Consider the following 15,343-nt stretch of genomic DNA (forward strand, 5'->3'; position numbering starts at 1 on the left):
TACAAGCAACAATTGTTCCAAAATGGATTATGATGTAACACACAGCTGAAAGGAACTCCAAAACTCTGTTATGTATTTCAAAAGAACTTATTGTATATTGATAATTCACCAATAAAACCGAATTGAATTGAATTGAAAAGATGATTTTCAATCACTCCTGAAAGTTTCATGAAGATATTTCATGATTAAACTGAGTTAGAGACGATTTAAGCTCAGAATTTTGCCATGCGCAAAGCCAACTGTCTAACTTTCTGAGCGTTTTTCTCTGAACACCAAGTTGATTTACGGGTGCCACGATATCTCGAGATGGGACGGACCAAATTGGCTGAAATTTTGGGTGAAGACTCCCAAGACATATCCCGTGTGCATGACGAAGCCCGATTTTGAAATTTTGAATTTTCAAAAATTTCAAAAATCTAAAACTGGCGATTTTTTATATGAAAAACAGAAAAATATTTTTGTCTTTTTTTAAAACAAAGTTTTTGAAAATTGGCCTTCGTCATGCACACGGGACCGGTTTAACGAGTCTTCACCAAAATTTTGAGCCGATTTGGTCGAAGCAATGTTGAGATATCGTGGCACCCGTTTTTTGAAACTGCTAACTTCAAATAGCTATATCTCGGCAATGATACAACCAAATGTCTTCAAATTTGTTTTGTTAATAGATGAATTTATAAGAAAACCAAATTTTATAAGAAAACAAAGGTTTTTAAAAAAACATCATTAAATCTTATGCCCCGTGGCGTTTACGTCGTTTTGGCGGTTATGTGCTAGTAGAATCAGCTAATTGCATTGCTAGCAACAAATCCTCATACTGGAAATAATCAAAATTGTAAAAATACGGCCGTACGAGCGATTGCCCCATATGGTTGTCTTGCCCCACCTTCCCCTAATATTCATCAGAAAATGGTGATAGATTTTGTGTCAAAAAAAAAGAATGATTAATTTTACCCCAGAAAATTATGAACTTTCATCAGTTTTTGATGAAGATTCATCAGGTTCACATTTTTACACATTTTTTATGTAATATTACTCAATAAAAGAGGTAATATCCAACCTACCAAATTTTCAACATTCCAAATTTAAACTTTTTTTTTGTGCACATTCATCGATAACATTTTAACTGCAGCTGAAATTGAGCCATCTTATGCGAGAAATAAGCTCTCACATTAATCCAACCTTAATATAATTTATTTCATAATCGCAATTTTTGCAAACCTTCTCCATTTTATCGTTTGGCAAGACTAAGACTTATTATTTGCCAGAATAAAACCTTTAGAAACGTAATAAATGTCATTTTTCCACAACTCCTGACTAGGTTTTAACAAAGGTTTTATAAAGGCTTTGAGGAGTTTGTTAAGATTCAGTTGTATGAGCAAGATAGTATCATACTTTCTTCAGGTAGTTTTAGAGCAAATTCTTAATTTCAAACTTATTGTGTTGGTTTTAAATGTGATAAAAATCAAATGCAAAAATAGGTTCAAAATTTTGATGAAAAGTTTTTTTTTTTTTCATTTAATCACTAATTTTTATAAGCAGTGCAAAATTTTAGATTGCATTTTCAATTCTCAAAAACAAATTCAAAACCACATAATTTTTTTTGGAAATTCAATAAATTATATTTATTACAAAAATCATGCCATCTTGAAACGGTTCTTTCAAAATACCGGAGTTTAAAAAAGAACCGCGGTTCTTTTATTGTGAGCCACGGTTCGTTCGCTCTTTTCAATGAACCGGCTCTTTGAGTGGTTCGCTCTTTTTTTGCCCACCTCTACTACATACACTACATTTGAGGAATTCTATGAAAAATCCGAATATAAGAACAATTGGGCCATCTTTCTCGATGTCTCCGGTGCACAGTGGGAAAAAGGAACCCAAAAATTACCGAAACATGGTTTTGCGGCAACCTTCGATTGTTATAAGCTCTCGTGAGCATACTTTATAAAATAAAAAAGATAATGTATTGTTTCAATTAAAAGGCGTACATGTACTCTTATATCTGTTAACACTGCTCTTATCCCATCGGCACTTTCCATTACTCATATCACCAGCACCAATCATCACGCAAAAAGGTTTAGACAGACACCTCTTGCCCGTAAGTCATGCGACATTACCCAGTAACTATTGCTCAGCCAATTTAATTGAAAACCCACCTCCCAGGCCCTCATTTCCAATAAATTATCCTCCGTTGAAGCTCTCGGAGCTATACTTGGCACTCGCAACTGCACTGCTCACGCCTGATAAAACATCCCACAAATCCCACGGCAACACGCTGCTACTTGCTGCTACTAGTTCACTCACTATTGCTAGCCACGCTAGCATCAATTACCACCATTCTAATTAGTGTTTACAACACGCGTTTTTCCTGTCTCTCTCCCTTTCAGTCCGATGAAGTCATCCGCAAGCTGGACGCCGACTGTGGCCGCTTGAAGGAGGAGTTTGGCCAGAAGCAACAGGCGATTCGCGCCCTCGAAGCCGAACTGGCAACACTGGCCTCCCAGATGACCGAGGAGCAGGCACGCCGGGAGATAGAGCAACTACGAGCGAGCATTCGAGCTTGTCAGGACCAGCTGGAGACAGCTCGGCGGGATCGTGAGGACGACGAGGATGATGCAGCGGATCCGAATTTGGACCCGGCCGAACTGGAGGCCCAGCACAACCGATACCTGACGGCGTACCGCAAGCGCAAACGGATCTGCACCGAGCTGATTGGCCACATCATGGAGGGCTACCCGAAGACCAAGCGGCACCTGCTCGAGGACATTGGCATTGAGACGGACGAGGAGGCCGGCTTCGGCGTCGATTCGGTGTAGAACCATTTGTCACGTCGTTTGTCGGAGGTATAAATAAAACTTGTTTGAGATGATCATTAGAGGCAGCGAGTTTTTTCTTCTTCTTTGAGATGTCCATTATTGAAAGAAAAAACACGCACATGAGCTTTTGGCCCGACGAGGGATCGCACCCAGGTTCATCTTTTTAGCCTAGCGTTGGTCGGTCATCGCACTAGGCCAAGTGACGCAATGGACACAGTTGACGCTGCGGTGCTAACTACACAGCTAAAAAAGTAGTAATCCAGCTGCGTGTAAAAGCCCTGGGTGTAAAATAAATATTGCATTATTTTATGCAATTTTATGTGATTTTACATCCTGAAATATGTAGCCCATCAGTATGGGAAACCTACTTGACCGAAATGTCAAGTTCATATATGCGTTTATCCATGCAGCTTTACATCGGTCTGATGGCCGAGTGGGCTAAGGCGCCAGTCCTTACTGTTGGTGCTGGGTTTGAATCCCGTCGGTTGCAACTTTTTTTTGTGTGTTGCAAAAATTGTACATGCAGTGTGTAATATTAAGTGTTTATTTTGACGAAGGTGATGTGCATGCTTTTGCATGCGATTTTACCATCGGATTTTTTGCTGTGTAAACTCATCGCTTACAAAAAATGTTGTATTTCCCATAAATGTGTCCACTTTTGGGGTCGTAGAGGTAATGGAAATATCCGCGGGGGTTGTTTTGATTGGGATGGGGGTTGCTTTGTACGTTTTCTCAGAGTTTGACGTATGTTCAGCACTGGTTGTCCGGTTGGTGGTTGATAGTTCTTTCAGATTGTTTGGTTACGGAATCTATTTTTTTTATGCCAATATTAATTTCATATTATATTATGTTTGCAATTTCCACAAAAAATCAGAGAACAAAACAAGATTAATTGCTTAAAATTTAAATTAAAGTTTTGTCAATTACAACATGTTAAATCGATTGTTCGTATTTAAATTTGAGCCAAAGTGTATAAAAGTATAAGTGTTAAAAATCAGAACTTCGTTGCCGTCGTGCTAACTTGTCGTACGTGCATTTTAGGCCAAATTGAGTTTTGAAAGAAGTTTTAATCTTGTCGTGCTATCTTGACACAGCCATATGTAAGTGCGACAATTGGCCAAAGGGATTTCAGGTCAGAACGCGTTTGACACAAGTACAAGTCCAATTACAGTAATCATTTGTTATTATAACTCGGGACTCCGACAACCAAACTTAGCCAAACTTTGAGGAAGTGCACAGAATAGTCAACCAAACACTACATATTTGTTATTGTTTACATTGCGTGCACTATTTTTTGTTTATTCAAGGTCAAACATTGAAACGCAGTTTTCTCGGAACGTACTGAGTTTTGTAATTAATGCTATAGAATAATTTTCATGAATTTCGTCAAAACTTGTTATAATTTTTATGTTTCAATAAAATATTATCATCATAAAAAATATCTTAGTAGGCAGTGCCCATCATGTGAAAGGTAATTAAATTAAGAAATTTTTGAGAAAGGCACTATTTATTTCAGGAAATTGGGCATATCTCTGCTTATATTGAACCAAAACTGATACTTTTTTATGGAACTTGTTCAGAAAACTGTTCTCTACAATGTGATTGATTCTAAAATGTTTTAAAATGTAATAGTGTGATGTGGCAGAGGATTGAAAAAATAATTTTCGGAACCTATTGGGTAATAAACAGCTTATTTATTAAATAATCCATGTTTTGCATTGTTTAATGCTCAAATTCGTATCCGGGCAATGTGTTGCTGTATTTTCATGACAAATTGTACAAAGAAAAGATTTATTTTCGGTCGTATCGGGGTTTCCAGCTTGGATTTTGGAGTAATTTCAAAGAATGCTAAAAATCTGGTAAATTTGGTTTGATTTTTTTTTGTGGAGGTTAAATATAAGTCAAATATAGTTGGTTAGAATCCCCAAGGCATATTAATGAGATGTTTCAGTGATATCAACATGAATGCACCGATTTTCTGAGACTTTTTTGAACAAATATCCCATAAAATCGAAAAATAATCTTCAAAAAAAAAAGTTGCTCTAGACCCCCGACGAAATATTTCGGTATATCCCGCAAAATGTCGGGAAAGAGCCCTTCTTTCACGGTGCCAAATGCCAGACATACCGAATTTTTTATCATCAGTTTGTTCTAAAAACATACCGTGACAGACGATTTAAGTTTGAAATTTTGCCATGCGCAAAGCGAACTGTCAAACTTTGTGAGCGTTTTTCTCTAAACACAGAGTTGATTTACGGGTGCCACGATATCTCGAGATGGGACGGACCGAATTAGCTAAAATTTGGGATGAAGACTCTCAAGACATATCCCGTGTGCATGATGAAGCCCGATTTTTAAATTTTGCTTTTTAAAAAAATGCAAAAATAAAAAACTGACGGTTTTTAATATGAAAAACATAAAAATATTTTTAACTTTTTTTAAAATAAACTTTTTGAAAATCGGCCTACGTCATGCACACGGAACCGGTTTAGCGATTCTTCGCCAAAATTGTCACTTTTTGTCTACTAAAACATATAAAAAAACAAAAAAAAATCGTAGGGGTAAATATAGTCAAAATTCTGTTTTTGTAATAAAAAGTTATTTAAACAAGTGGGGGAAATTTGTTTAAGAGTGCAGCTACTGAACTTAACAGTCCTAATCATAACCTATAACTTGCCGAAGACACCAAATCGATCAGAAAATCCCTTCTTGAGATACAGATTTTTGAAAGTTTTCAAAACACTTTTCTACGAACAGCCCTCAAATTTGTATGGAAACATGTACAAAGAAACACATGATGCAATTCGTCTTATTTGGATATGAGGGATCGATGGACAAGTAAAAAAACAAAATCAAAATCAGGAATTGTTTTGCGAAAAACTAAAGAATTGTTCTGAGTTGTATTCTGCATATTTTTTTTTTTAAATTGCAAAATTCAGAAGTATCGCTTTAATTTTTTGAAAATTAAGTTTGTAACTTGAAATATTGTTTTGAGATCTCGACCAAAGCTGAGGGACAATAACTTAATAAAATTTGAACTAGCCTTAGACTAGACCGTGTTAATAAATGGGAACAAAATTATTGGTTTTTTTTACAAATCTTATCTTCAAACACATTTGAAAAGATTGAAATAGAACGCCGCTTGAAAGCCGTAAATAAGATTTTCATATAACTTTTCGATAGACTCGAGTTAAAAATATCATTTTAAAATCAACATTTGAATTGAAAGTCATTTTCAAGGAAAAATGTTTGCTGATCCGAGCAGAGCCTGCTGATTCATAATCGTGGGATGTTGTTGTATTCCCCTTAACCTTCCTAAGGTGTTAGGGTCTATATGACCCAGACGGCTTATAAAATGTGCTGTAACTTTTATTCATTCTTACTTACAGACTTGAAACTTTCTGACTTTTCCTAACTTTGTAAAATAAACATTTTGCAACCGGAAGCAACCTCCAGCGCCACCTAGAAAGGGCACTACAAAAAAACTTACGTTAAAGGTGTTAAGGGGTCTATATGACCCCGGAATTAAAAAAGCTGGCAAAAATCCATTTTGCAACCGATTTTCGTTCTTTTGGACGCAAATGAAAGGTATGGATGTCTAGAAAGGCACCTGTGCTATGCGGACCCAATTTGGCCACTTTGGTTCCTGGGAATCGATTCCAAAGGAACAAACTTTCCGGCAAACCGGCTCTCATAATTTTTATTAGATTTAGCTATGGATTAATGCATAATAAACTATAAAAAATCTCTAAAAATACGAGTCATACGCTCTGGATCAGGTTGCATGCCATTTGGATCAAATCTGGCCACTCTGGAACCGGTTCCGGATACCCTGGAAGTGGCCAGATTGCTATTTTGGTAGAAGCCTATCGTGCGACATATCAAACTTCATGGAATTACATGCCATGAACACTGGAACCAGCCAAAAAACAATTGGACCATATCTGGCCACTCTGGAACCGGTTCCGGATACCCTGGAAGTGGCCAGATTGCTATTTTGGTAGAAGCCTATCGTGCGACATATCAAACTTCATGGAATTACATGCCATGGACACTGGAACCAGCCAAAAGACAATTGGACCATATCTGGTCTCTCTGGAACCGGTTCCGGATACCCTGGAAGTGGCCAGATTGCTATTTTGGTAGAAGCCTATCGTGCGACATATCAAACTTCATGGAATTACATGCCATGAACACTGGAACCAGCCAAAAAACAATTGGACCATATCTGGCCACTCTGGAACCGGTTCCGGATACCCTGGAAGTGGCCAGATTGCTATTTTGGTAGAAGCCTATCGTGCGACATATCAAACTTCATGGAATTACATGCCATGGACACTGGAACCAGCCAAAAGACAATTGGACCATATCTGGCCACTATGGAACCGGTTCCGGATACCCTGGAAGTGGCCAGATTGCTATTTTGGTAGAAGCCTATCGTGCGACATATCAAACTTCATGGAATTACATGCCATGAACACTGGAACCAGCCAAAAAACAATTGGACCATATCTGGCCACTCTGGAACCGGTTCCGGATACCCTGGAAGTGGCCAGATTGCTATTTTGGTAGAAGCCTATCGTGCGACATATCAAACTTCATGGAATTACATGCCATGGACACTGGAACCAGCCAAAAGACAATTGGACCATATCTGGTCTCTCTGGAACCGGTTCCGGATACCCTGGAAGTGGCCAGATTGCTATTTTGGTAGAAGCCTATCGTGCGACATATTAAACTTCATGGAATTACATGTCATGGACACTGGAACCAGCAAAAAGCCAATTGGACCATATCTGGCCACTCCGGAACCGCTTCCGAATACCTTGAAAGTGGCCAAATGGCTATTTTGGTAAAAGGCAATCGTGCGACATATCAAACTTCATGGAATTACATGCCATGGACACTGGAACCAGCAAAAAGCCAATTGGACCATATCTGGCCACTCTGGAACCGCTTCCGAATACCTTGAAAGTGGCCAAATGGCTATTTTGGTAAAAGGCAATCGTGCGACATATCAAACTTCATGGAATTACATGTCATGGACACTGGAACCAGCAAAAAGACAATTGGACCATATCTGGCCACTCTGGAACCGGTTCCGGATACCCTGGAAGTGGTCAAATGGCTATTTTGGTAAAAGCTTATCGTGCGGCATATCAAACTTCATGGAATTACATGCCATGGACACTGGAACCAGCAAAAAGACAATTGGACCATATCCTGCCACTCTGGAACCGGTTCCGGATACCCTGGAAGTGGTCAAATGGCTATTTTGGTAAAAGCTTATCGTGCGGCATATTAAACTTCATGGAATTACATGTCATGGACACTGGAACCAGCAAAAAGCCAATTGGACCATATCTGGCCACTCCGGAACCGCTTCCGAATACCTTGAAAGTGGCCAAATGGCTATTTTGGTAAAAGGCAATCGTGCGACATATCAAACTTCATGGAATTACATGCCATGGACACTGGAACCAGCAAAAAGACAATTGGACCATATCTGGCCACTCTGGAACCGCTTCCGAATACCTTGAAAGTGGCCAAATGGCTATTTTGGTAAAAGGCAATCGTGCGACATATCAAACTTCATGGAATTACATGCCATGGACACTGGAACCAGCAAAAAGACAATTGGACCATATCTGGCCACTCTGGAACCGGTTCCGGATACCCTGGAAGTGGTCAAATGGCTATTTTGGTAAAAGCTTATCGTGCGGCATATCAAACTTCATGGAATTACATGCCATGCACGCTGAAACTAGTAGAAAGCCAACTGGACCATATCTGGCCACTATGGAACCGGTTCCGGATGCCCTGGAAGTGGTCAGGTTGCTATTTTGGTAAAAGCCTATCGTGCGACATATTAAACTTCATGGAATTACATGTCATGGACACTGGAACCAGCAAATAGCCAATTGGACCATATCTGGCCACTCCGGAACCGCTTCCGAATACCTTGAAAGTGGCCAAATGGCTATTTTGGTAAAAGGCAATCGTGCGACATATCAAACTTCATGGAATTACATGCCATGGACACTGGAACCAGCAAAAAGACAATTGGACCATATCCTGCCACTCTGGAACCGGTTCCGGATACCCTGGAAGTGGTCAAATGGCTATTTTGGTAAAAGCTTATCGTGCGGCATATTAAACTTCATGGAATTACATGTCATGGACACTGGAACCAGCAAAAAGCCAATTGGACCATATCTGGCCACTCCGGAACCGCTTCCGAATACCTTGAAAGTGGCCAAATGGCTATTTTGGTAAAAGGCAATCGTGCGACATATCAAACTTCATGGAATTACATGCCATGGACACTGGAACCAGCAAAAAGACAATTGGACCATATCTGGCCACTCTGGAACCGCTTCCGAATACCTTGAAAGTGGCCAAATGGCTATTTTGGTAAAAGGCAATCGTGCGACATATCAAACTTCATGGAATTACATGCCATGGACACTGGAACCAGCAAAAAGACAATTGGACCATATCTGGCCACTCTGGAACCGGTTCCGGATACCCTGGAAGTGGTCAAATGGCTATTTTGGTAAAAGCTTATCGTGCGGCATATCAAACTTCATGGAATTACATGCCATGCACGCTGAAACTAGTAGAAAGCCAACTGGACCATATCTGGCCACTATGGAACCGGTTCCGGATGCCCTGGAAGTGGTCAGGTTGCTATTTTGGTAAAAGCCTATCGTGCGACATATTAAACTTCATGGAATTACATGTCATGGACACTGGAACCAGCAAAAAGCCAATTGGACCATATCTGGCCACTCCGGAACCGCTTCCGAATACCTTGAAAGTGGCCAAATGGCTATTTTGGTAAAAGGCAATCGTGCGACATATCAAACTTCATGGAATTACATGCCATGGACACTGGAACCAGCAAAAAGCCAATTGGACCATATCTGGCCACTCCGGAACCGCTTCCGAATACCTTGAAAGTGGCCAAATGGCTATTTTGGTAAAAGGCAATCGTGCGACATATCAAACTTCATGGAATTACATGCCATGGACACTGGAACCAGCAAAAAGACAATTGGACCATATCTGGCCACTCTGGAACCGGTTCCGGATACCCTGGAAGTGGTCAAATGGCTATTTTGGTAAAAGCTTATCGTGCGGCATATCAAACTTCATGGAATTACATGCCATGCACACTGGAACTAGTAAAAAGCCAACTGGACCATATCTGGCCACCATTTTACGGATTCCAATGTGCATGGCTTGTTATTCCATGAAGTTTGATATGTCGCACGATAGGCTTTTACCAAAATAGCAATCTGGCCACTTCCAGGGTATCCGGAACCGGTTCCAGAGTGGCCAGATATGGTCCAATTGTCTTTTTGCTGGTTCCAGTGTCCATGGCATGTAATTCCATGAAGTTTGATATGTCGCACGATTGCCTTTTACCAAAATAGCCATTTGGCCACTTTCAAGGTATTCGGAACCGGTTCCAGAGTGGCCAGATATGGTCCAATTGTCTTTTGGCTGGTTCCAGTGTCCATGGCATGTAATTCCATGAAGTTTGATATGTCGCACGATAGGCTTTTACCAAAATAGCAACCTGGCATCCGGAACCGGTTCCATAGTGGCCAGATATGGTCCAATTGTCTTTTGGCTGGTTCCAGTGTCCATGGCATGTAATTCTATGAAGTTTGATATGTCGCACGATAGGCTTTTACCAAAATAGCAATCTGGCCACTTCCAGGGTAACCGGAATCGGTTCCAGAGTGGCCAGATATGGTCCAATTGTCTTTTGGCTGGTTCCAGTGTCCATGGCATGTAATTCTATGAAGTTTGATATGTCGCACGATAGGCTTTTACCAAAATAGCAATCTGGCCACTTCCAGGGTATCCGGAATCGGTTCCAGAGTGACCAGATATGGTCCAATTGTCTTTTGGCTGGTTCCAGTGTCCATGGCATGTAATTCCATGAAGTATGATATGTCGCACGATAGGCTTTTACCAAAATAGCAACCTGACCACTTCCAGGGCATCCGGAACCGGTTCCATAGTGGCCAGATATGGTCCAATTGTTTTTTGGCTGGTTCCAGTGTTCATGGCATGTAATTCCATGAAGTTTGATATGTCGCACGATAGGCTTCTACCAAAATAGCAATCTGGCCACTTCCAGGGTATTCGGAACCTGTTCCAGAGTGGCCAGATATGATCCAAATGGCATGCAACCTGTTCCGGAGCGTATGACTCGTATTTTTAGAGATTATTTATAGTTTATTATGCATTAATCCATAGCTAAATCTAATAAAACTTATGAAAGCCGGTTTGCCGGAAAATTTGTTCCTTTGGAATCGATTCCCAGGAACCAAAGTGGCCAAATCGGGTCCGCATAGCACAGGTGCCTTTCTAGACATCCATACCTTTCATTTGCGTCCAAAAGAACGAAAATCGGTTGCAAAATGGATTTTTGCCAGCATTTACAATTCCGGGGTCATATAGACCCCTTAACACCTTTAACGTAAGTTTTTCTTAACATCCTAGGAAGGTTAAGGGTGCACAGCAACCAAGGAAGTTGTTGTCTTCTTATTCCAAAATTGTCAAGCTTACGGACCCAATCCTGCAATAACGGGATTGTAAAATTAATCAAACTTTGTTGTAAATTACACCCAACTGGCAGTCGCATGATTGTGATGCATGGCGGCATGAAAGTATATCAGAATCTGCATGAAATCTGTCCTCATGCATTTTTTGCGATATAGGAGTATGACATTTTTGCCCGTTACCGACAATTATCGACATTACCGACGGCTTTTTGATTGTATTTCACAAAAAAAAAACACTTAGTAGAACGAGGATTGAATCACCAACTTCTTGGTTATTGATCCGACACGCTACCACCGCGCCATGGACGCTTGATGAAAAGTGAGTGAAAGAGCACCAACATATGCTTCTCTTTGGAGTGTTGCTCGGGGACGGGCCAGCATTATATGTGTTGGTAAGAACTGCAGATCGCTGAAATTTTTACACGCGGGCAAAAATGATCTACGGGCTTGCTGCAAAAAATGTTATAAAAAATGACATTTTCTGCAGCAAATCCAATGTTGCAGATTTTGAGATATAATTTTCCTTTGGGTGTGGTATCAATGATCGATTTAACATGATTTTTAAGAAAAGAATACACTTTCTCAACAACAAAGTCTTGCCATCCCTGTCCTCACGTAATTGATTCGTTTGGCTCGAAATGCCTGCTTAGCATAATGACAAATTTACTCAGCCAGTTAGAAGCTCACTTATTTTGCTTGCATGACCACGTCTGAACATTGCCCCCATGCCATTTGAATCTTCTTGCATGATTTATTGTCCCCTCTTAGCAATGTATCCATTCAGCAAAGGTGGTCTTGTACAGAAGGGGGTACCCTTTAATAGCCGCAAGGTGCTGCTGCAGCTGAGTCGTCGTTTGCAGTCGAGCCTTACATTGTAGGCTGACCACAGAGTTGCCATCAACGGACGGACGGACATCGTCGTGGGTTGATTGACTGAGTGACACGCTGAACTATTGCATCAAATGCTTATAAGTCTGGGGAAGATGATGCTGATGCGTCTCCATATTTACACCTATTAAGGTGCGATTGTGTTTCGTAAGAGGGACAAAAAGGTAAAGGTTTGTGATTTATTCGCACTTTTTAAGGCAAATGTCACACTCAATTTGTTGCTGCTATCAATTAGGAGCATTTTTTTCAGATGGTTGAGCAAAAGTTCGCGCGAGGCAATTAGAAGGTAAGGTCAAACTTCCAAACCAATAAGAGCGGGTTAAATTTCATAATTTTTCATAAACCTCAAGACCACATAATAGAATCGCTCGCGCGTCAATTTGCGGGGTTGGCCTTCAAAAGTAATAACCGAGCCCTGTCCGGGGAGCAGATTCACTGATTGCTCATCACAGGTTCCAAAAAACCGGTTGGATGGTCAGGTCAGGTCTTCTCGGCGAGCTTCAAGTCTAGCGATAAAAGTAAAAGTATCATCGTTCAAGTGTAGTAGAGTTTAGTACCAGGGCCGGGGAGGGCATCCAGATAACGGCAATCAACGGGCTCAAAAGTGGTTGGCATTGAGGATATTATTTTGTACAGAGGCACATGCTTGCAAGATTGTTAATGCGCATAAGTGCAGTTTTAAGAAGAAGCGCTGCGCGTGAATCCTCTCTCGAACGATCGTGGGATTATCATCTTTGGTCGGGGGAGAAACCATGTTGGTGTGAGGGAGAATGGTCAACATTGCGGTTGGTCGAGAGACGATCATTTCACATTTGAACTTTGAGAGGGAAGCGTCTTTGAGAGTGGAAATTTTTGGTATTTGTTCAACACAATTTGATTCCATTCAATTAAATAAAAACATTCTTAAAATATCCACAAAGGCTACCAACCGTTGCTGGACAAAAAGTCTCTACCTTTAGGCCGAATTGATTCTTTGTTTACTATTAAAACAAATTATTGTCTTGTTCTACAACTAATTTTAAATGAAAAATATATCTCTCTGAGTTATTGCGGATTTAAAAAGTACATTAAATTTCGCATAGAATTACTTACCTCTCTATTTTTTTACAGTTGGTTAACGGAAAATAACAACGGGTGAAAATATATTTTCTAACTTTTCTTGAAGAAAAATAACTTTATTTTTCGAAATTTTAGGAAGGTCATCAAATCAAGCGTCAAATTTATCACAAAAGTCTTTTTGACATCAAATGTGCTACAAATCACTGAAAAACGTGCCATAGAATTTAGAAAAATGAAAGATGTCGTACTACCTCCACCGTCACGAAATATCGAAAATTGGATCTCGGATTCGTGATCAAGGACCAAAATTACCACTTCGTCGCCGTCGTGCTAACTTGTCATACGTGCTATTTGGTCCAAATTGAGTTATTTTTTGACCTTCACTGATCCCCAAAATTCGATTTCAATCCTGAGATATTCAATGAAAACTGTTGAGGACAGAGAAAGTGCGCGGAGTGCCCCCACCTTCCGCGCGCCGCTGGCTCACAAGTGGCTGCCAGTCTGCCACTGTGTGACGCAGCACAGCGCGTTCGATGTTTTATAAGCTGTCCCGTTTTGTGTTGTGCCATCGTGCCATTCTACTTCCGTCTGCGGACAAGAATAAACGTTTTAACTTGTACTAAGTCTGTTTTATTTCCGTTACGTTCGCTAGTCTATTTGCCCGTCGCGGGTAATCCAACGTCCAGCGCGCGTATACGACAAAAACCAAAAAAGCTCCGAAATGTTGTGTCACTTTTCACATAAAAGTAGTTTCAATCTCGTAGTTTCAAACTCCAGCAACCAATTTCAACCAAACTTCGGGACAATGCACAGAATGGTCAGCCAAACAAAGCGTGCTTGCGTTTTGGTTTATTGAAGGTCAAACATTAAAACGCGTTTTTCTCGGAATGTCGAAATGGCGGGTGCGACATGATAGCACGACGACGTCGACTTATAACAAAGTTTCACGGAAATGGAAGAAGGGTCGTTGTGCATCTGTTCGGCCCAATCGGCCAGTCCCGTTGTGTTCTAACTTCTTGCGGGACTGCCGGAACCAACAACTTACGAACGACGGCGGAGCTTCAGGGACGATGGCGGACGCAGACGATTCTCACCGTAAATGAAACACGGTGATTCCTTGGTCTCCGAGAGGCCACCTGCCTCCTCGGAGGTTCAACACAGAAGAACTTTATTTCACAATTATACAAAATACGAAACCTTAAATCTAAATCACAGAAATAACATCACGAAGATAAACAATAACAAACGTGACAGTCTGTACTGTCAACCTACTAGCGCTCCCAGCGGTCAATGAGAGAAACACTACGTGACCGGGGGGTAATACAAAATTATGTCATAATAGGGTCCGCGACCCAACAGCATCATTGTCCAACTTTACAAAAAAAAAAAAGAATACCGAGTAAGATAAATACGACTACACCCAAAGGAAAAATATATCTCAAAATCTGCAACATTGGATTTGCTGCAGAAAATGTCACATTTTATAACATTTTTTGCAGCAAGCCCGTAGATCATTTTTGCCCGCGTGTAAACATTTCAGCGATCTGCACTGCCCATGTTCGCATAAATGTCCCATATGCAAAAACAGCAAGCTGAGAAAAACGCATTTGAAGTTTGTCCCATACATAAGGCTACGTGTTAAGTTTTTGCGAAAAAACTGGATTTCCTCCTGATTTCTAGAACAAAGTACTGGATGTTGTAGGCTCTTTTGAAAGAGCACATAATTTTGAACAAAACTACATCAATAACTCAAAAACGATGAAAATGCATATGGGACATTTATGCGATCATGGGCAGTGCAGTTCTCACCAACACATATAATGCTGGTCCGTTCTCGAGCAACACTCCAAAGAGAAGCATATGTTTGTGCTCTTTCACTCACTTTTCATCAGGCGTCCATGGCGCGGTGGTAGCGTGTCGGTTCAATAACCAAGAAGTTGGTGGTTCAATCCTCGTTCTGCTAAGTGTTTTTTTTTTGTGAAATACAACCAAAAAACGTTA

General features: G+C 40.5%; 1 protein-coding gene and 1 pseudogene across 4 annotated transcripts in view; one reads left to right on the plus strand and one right to left on the minus strand.

The window, feature by feature from the left end:
• LOC120422181 (homologous-pairing protein 2 homolog) overlaps positions 1-3,027 on the plus strand; it is a 59,067-nt pseudogene extending 56,040 nt beyond the window's left edge.
• LOC120422180 (A disintegrin and metalloproteinase with thrombospondin motifs 16) overlaps positions 1-15,343 on the minus strand; it is a 283,608-nt gene that overhangs the window by 77,804 nt on the left and 190,461 nt on the right. The window lies entirely within an intron of this gene.

This window comes from Culex pipiens, chromosome 2, assembly GCF_016801865.2.
Source record: "Culex pipiens pallens isolate TS chromosome 2, TS_CPP_V2, whole genome shotgun sequence".
Classification (NCBI taxonomy): Eukaryota; Metazoa; Arthropoda; class Insecta; order Diptera; family Culicidae; genus Culex; species Culex pipiens.